The sequence below is a fragment of the Myotis davidii genome, unplaced genomic scaffold (assembly GCF_000327345.1).
Source record: "Myotis davidii unplaced genomic scaffold, ASM32734v1 scaffold229, whole genome shotgun sequence".
NCBI classification, from domain to species: Eukaryota; Metazoa; Chordata; class Mammalia; order Chiroptera; family Vespertilionidae; genus Myotis; species Myotis davidii.
Genome location: NW_006299517.1, coordinates 265,428 through 271,610, shown reverse-complemented (window position 1 = coordinate 271,610; position 6,183 = coordinate 265,428).

Below are 6,183 nucleotides of genomic sequence, written 5' to 3'. Positions count from 1 at the left end.
TTCTTTTTTGAGGTAGTCCTGTAATGCTATGAACTTCCCTCTCAGGACTGCTTTCACTGTGCCCCATAGGTTTTGGATTGTGTTTTCGTTATCATTTGTTTCCAGGATGTTTTTAATTTCTACTTTGATCTCTTTGGTAACCCAAACATTGTTTAATAGCATGCTATTCAGCCTCCAAGTGTTTGAATTTTTTGATATTTTTTATTGCTGTTGATATCTAATATTATGCCATTGAGGTCTGATAAGATGTGTCACATGTTTTCAATCTTCTTGAATTTGGAGAGACTTTTCCTGTGACCCAATATGTGGTCTATCTTTGAAAATGTCTCATGTGCACTTGAGAAGAATGTATATTCTATAGCTTTGGGTGATGTGTTCTGAAGTTGTCAATTAAGTCCATCTGAACTAGTGAGTCATTTAGGATTGCTGTTTTTTTCTTGATTTTTTTTGTCTAGATGATTTATCCAGTGATATCAGTGGGGTATAAAGTCCCCTACTATGATAGTATTGCTACCGATCTCTCCCTTGATCTCTTCCAGAAGATTTTTAATGTATGTGTTTGCTCCTGGATATAACCAGAGTTATATCCTCTTGTTGTATCGATACCTTTAGTATTATGAAGTGGCCTTCCTTATCTCTTATTATGGCCTTCACTCTGAGGTCTATTTTGTCAAATATAAGTATTGCTACCACAACTTTTTTCAATTCCATTTGCTTGAAAGATATGTTTTCATCACTTCACTTTGTCTGTTTGAGTCCCTTGTTCTGAGGTGGGTCTCTTGTAAACAGCATATATATGGGACATGTTTTCTTATCCACTCAGCCACTCGATGTCTTTTTATTGGAGCATTTAGTCCATTTATGTTTAAAGTTATTATTGATAGGTACTTGTTCGTAGCTATTTTTATTTTTTGTGCCTGTGTTCCTTCTCCTTTTTCATTTCTTCTTTTTATACCAGTCCGTTTAGCATTTCTTTCATTGCTGGCTTGGTAATGATAAACTCCTTTAGCCTTTTTTTGTCTGTGAAGCTCATGATTTCCCCTTCAATTTTTAATGATAGCCTTGCTGGATAGAGTATTCTTGGATTCAGTCCCTTTGCTTTGCATCACTTTGAATACTTCCTTTCATTCCTTTCTGGCCTGATTTGTTTCTGTTGAGAAATCATTTGTTAATCTAATGGAAGATCCCTTGCAAGTAACTTTCTGTCTCTCTCTTGAAGCCTTTAAGATTCTCTCTTATTGTTAACTTTTGCTATTATAATTATGACTTGTCTTGGTGTAGGCCTTTTGGGGTTCATCTTATTTGGGACTCTCTTTGCTTGTGTAATTTTTTTCTTCCTGAAATAAGGGAAGTTTTCTGACATTATTTTTTCAAATAGGTTTTCTAACCCTCGCTCCTCTTCTTGTTGTTCTGGCACCCCTATTATATGTATGTTGGTTTGTTTCACTTTGTTCCAAAGCTCCCTCAGGTTTTTCTCCTATCTTTTGATTTTTTTTCTCCAATTGCAGTTCAGATTGGGTGTGTTTTGCTTCCCGGTCTTTTAATTCACTAATTCGGTCCTCCACCTCTAATCTACTGTTGAAAGCTTTCATATTGTTTTTATTATAGCTATATCACTCTTTATTTCCTCTTGATTCTTACATAGGTTGTTGATTTTCTAATCCATTCGGTTTATGAACTGTATGACTCTTATTCTGAATTATTTCTCTGACATATTGCTTGCCTCCATTTCATTTAGTTCCTGTCTGGCATATTTCCTTTTTCTTTTCTTTGGGGGTTGTTCTTCTGTCTCCCCAATTTTGCTCTCACCAAAGGATCTAGGTGTCAAGTCACATGAGGCCTGTGGCTGCAGTGGTGAGCTTGGTGGTGGGTCACACGGTCACAGGAAGTGGATGCTCCTCAGGCAGTCCTGAATGGCAGATGTTCTGGGGGGAGGATCGCAGGGTGGTTGCTCCTTGTATGGTCATAGGAGGTGGCTCCTGCTCCAGCAGTTGTGGGAAGCTGCTGCTCATGTGGCTGCTGGAGTGGTGGAAGTGCCGGGGGCTGCTGTGTAAGCTTCAACTGTTTGCACACAGTTGCGGAGATCAGGGCTGCTGCATAAGGTCTCTGTCTACTTAATCATTTGTCTTTTCTGTTGTTGAGTTGTAGAAATTCTTTATGTACTATGGATATTGAACTCATATCAGATATGTGATTTGCAAATATCTACAGTATTTAGGTTGTCTTTACACTTTCTTGATAATATCCTTTGAGTCACAAAGTTTTAAATTTTGCTAGACCTCAATTTATCTATTTTTGTTTTTTTTTTCATATTTTTGGTAAAATATCTAAGAATTCATCACTAAATCCAAAGTTGTTAAAATTTTACTCTATGTTTTCTTATACATGTTATTGTTTTAGATCTTATATTTAGGTCACTGATGCATTTTGAGGTGTTTTTGTTTTATTTTATATGAGGTGTTGATTCAATTTCATTATTTTATGTGGATATCCAGTTGTTTCAGCACCATCTGATGAAAAGAGTATGGGTTTGGCAGACTTACCAAAAATCAATTGGCCATCAGTTCATTGGTTTGTTTCTAGTCTACTAGTCTATATGTATATACATATGCAAGTACTCCACTGACTTCATTACCATAGCTTTATAGTAATTGGGTCCTCTAAATTTATCCTTTTTTAAAAAAGAAATTGTTTTTGATGTACAGGGCCACTTTCAATTTCATATGAATTTGAGGATAATCTTTCATTTCTGCAGAAACAGGCTGATGGAATTCTGATGAGACTTGCACTGAATCGTAGACACCTTGAGTAGTATTGACATCTTAACAATATCAAGTCTTCCTTGATGAACACAGGCTACCTTTCCACTTATTTATGTCTTCAATTTATTTCAACAATGTTTGTACTTTTCAGGATAAAATTCATTTTCCTGGTTATATTTATCCCTACGTATTTAATTCTCCAATACCTCCAATTCTAAAACCCATCTATAGAGTTCATTTGTAGTCACCCTTTCTTTTATTTTGTTTTATTTGTAACTTCCTTTTATGACAATGAGAAATCTGGACACCTGTATCCTCTATATATTTACATATGTCTATTCTACTTGTATGGAACCAATCTCTTGACTCTGCTCAGCCATAGCCTTGTTTCCTGTATAAGCTGTTCTAGCCTTTGGGACAGTCCCATCTTCAACTGGTGTGTCTTCTTCATGCAAACCCCATGAGGCTTTTGGCCTGAATTTTTCAGGAAGGAATGAAGAAATAAAGTCAGTGTATAGATTTTTTTTGAGTAAATAATAATTCATTAACTCATAGACCTAAATTATTTCTCTAAGGTTTTAGGGAATGTAAAACAAGCAATCACAAAGCATGTCAAATGGACATTTTCCCAGGAATCCCACAATACCTGACCCCAAATTATAAAAATAAAGCAGTTAAATACTACAACATTATTGAACCTACGCTATATTCTAGACACTTTGTTTGGAGCTAGTGATAGACAGAGATATTTCAAATTAAGGCACATGCTCTAGTTTTGAAAAACATATAGATTAATAGAAAACAAAGTTAAAAACATTTATTTATTTATTTATTCACAAAGTATTTATCAAGTCCTAGCTGGTTTCACTCAGTGACTAGAGCAGTGATGGCGAACCTTTTGAGCTTGGCGTGTCAGCATTTTGAAAAACCCTAACTTAACTCTGGTGTCATGTCACATATAGAAATTTTTTGATATTTGAAACCATAGTAAAAAAAAGATTTATATTTTTGATATTTATTTTATATATTTAAATGCCATTTAACAAAGAAAAATTAACCAAAAAAATGAGTTCGCGTGTCACCTCTGACACACGTGTCATAGGTTTGCCATCACTGATCTATTCTGTCCTCAGATCATAGAGCCAAAGTGTGGTGGAGGGGCAAATGGGGGGTCTGCGTATATGTTTGGTAGAAGTCCTATTTCAGGGGAAAAGAATGCAATTAAGCAAACTCAAATCTTAAAACATTGTAGTATACGTTGGGAAGAAAAAGTCTGGCTGAAAGACGTAAAGCAAGGAGAAGTGAAACAATAACAGTCAATGAGTTAGCTAATCAGTAAAGCTGCAGAAGTCATAAATGAAGCAAGAGATGATGAGGGCCCGAATTAGGGCCATGAAATGGGGATAACATTGAAAGAGGGATGGCTAAGAAACATTTAGTAACCCTGGCTAGTGTTACTCAGTTGGTTCAGCATTGTCCCATGGACCAAGAGTTTGCCAGTTCGATTCCACATCAGGGAGCATGCCTGGGTTGTGGGTTCTATCACTGGTTGGGGGTGTTACTAACTCACATCAATGTTTCTCTGTCTCTACCTTTCGCTGCTCCCTCTCTCTTCCTTTCTCTTTAAAATCAATGAAAACATATTTTTAAAAACAGAAATTTAATGCATAAAATTGTCAACAGTTGCTAGGGTATTTAATGTGGGAGTGAGGAAGAGGGGAAAAGGAGTCCTCAAGTTTGGGTGATAAACAAAGATGAAACAAAAAGTTTACCATGCTTATATATGGTGGATGGTGGATGGGATTATGGGAGATTTTTACTTTATTTATTTATGTATTTATTTATTTTTAAAATTCTTTGTTGTTTCAATTATTACATGATTCTCCCTCTCCCCCCATTGACCTCTCTCCCCACCACCAAGCACAAATCCTCACCACCCCCTACTGTCTGTCTCCATTGGTTTTGCTCATATGCATGCATACAAGTCCTTTGGTTGATCTCTTACCCCCTTAACCTCTGTCTTCCCCTATAGGTTGTGCATTCTGTTCGATGCTTCCATGTCTCCAGTTCTATTTTTGTTCATCAGTTTATGTTGTTCTTTATAGTCCACAAATGAGTGAGATTGTGTGATATTTATCTTTCTCTGACTGGCTTATTTTGCTTATCATAATGCTCTCTAGTTCCATCCATGCTTTTGCAAATGGTAAGAATTCCTTCCTTTTTACAGCAGCATAAAAACTGTGGTACATCTACACATTTATTTTTTATACCAGGGGCCCAGTGCACAAATTCTTGTGCCTTGAAAGGAACTGTGGGTCATAAGGTTGTGGTGGGCACAGGGGCGTGTCTCGGCCCATCCTCTGCACCTCTGCCTGGCCCCTTCCACTGTAGCCTCTGGTCCCCTGTCTGCCAGCAGCTCTGCTCCCACCATCGCTGCTCACACACGCTGATGGCACCGGCCCCTCTCGCACCCACTAACAGTGCAGAGCAATTGGGGCTGGTGCCAGCAACAGGTGTGAGCAGCAGCCTCAGTGCCAGCTAAGGGTGTGAGCAGGACTGACGCTGGAAGAGGGTGCAAGTGGGGTCATTGTCGGCAGTGGATGCCAGCGGTAGCCACCATCCCCAATCACCCCTTGCCTCTCAGGAGCAGGGGGAGGTGGAGAAGCCCTGAGCGGCAATTGGAGCCAGCAGCCACTGCTCCCACCCGCTGATGGTGCTGAATGATCAGGGATGGCGCCAGGCACTGGCAGCAGGTGCGAACGCCAGGCAGGACCATGGTGCAAGGGAGCAAAGAATTTTCAGTAACCATCAGAGGCTTGCTTCAATGACAGCAACCAGCACCCTGCCTTGGTCTGGTGCCCCTGCTCACCTGCTCCACCATCCTGCAGCGGCTGACATCCACCATGTTCCATGCTCTGCCAGCTCCTGCTGACACCCGCCATGTTCTGCGCACGCCCTCTGGTGGTCAGAGCATGTCATAGCGACCAATTGTTCATTTGTTCTGCTGTTCGGTCTATTTGCATATTGGGATTTTATATATATCGATGTTCTAGCATTGTGTGCAGAGTTTACTAGTAGTGGTGGATGCTGTGGTAAAACATCCAGATTCCTCCCCTCTTCAGGCCTGTGGCATTATTCTCCCAGCTGCATTGTAGTCAACTTAAAGCAGATGCTTTCCCCAAGGTGACATCCTTTTTCTGGGGTTATACCACATCTAATGACTGATGAAAAGGTTACAAAGGCTGGGCAAGCTTGCCTTCATTTGGGTTATCTGTTAAGGCTATGCCAGCCCCCGAGCTCCCTTTGAGTTCTGCCAAGGCCTGTGGTGCAATCTTACAACATTTCAACTACTGTCTCTGTCCAATCTCCTTCCCCACACATTCACAGATTATATTTTTGAGACCACTCCCCAATAACCATC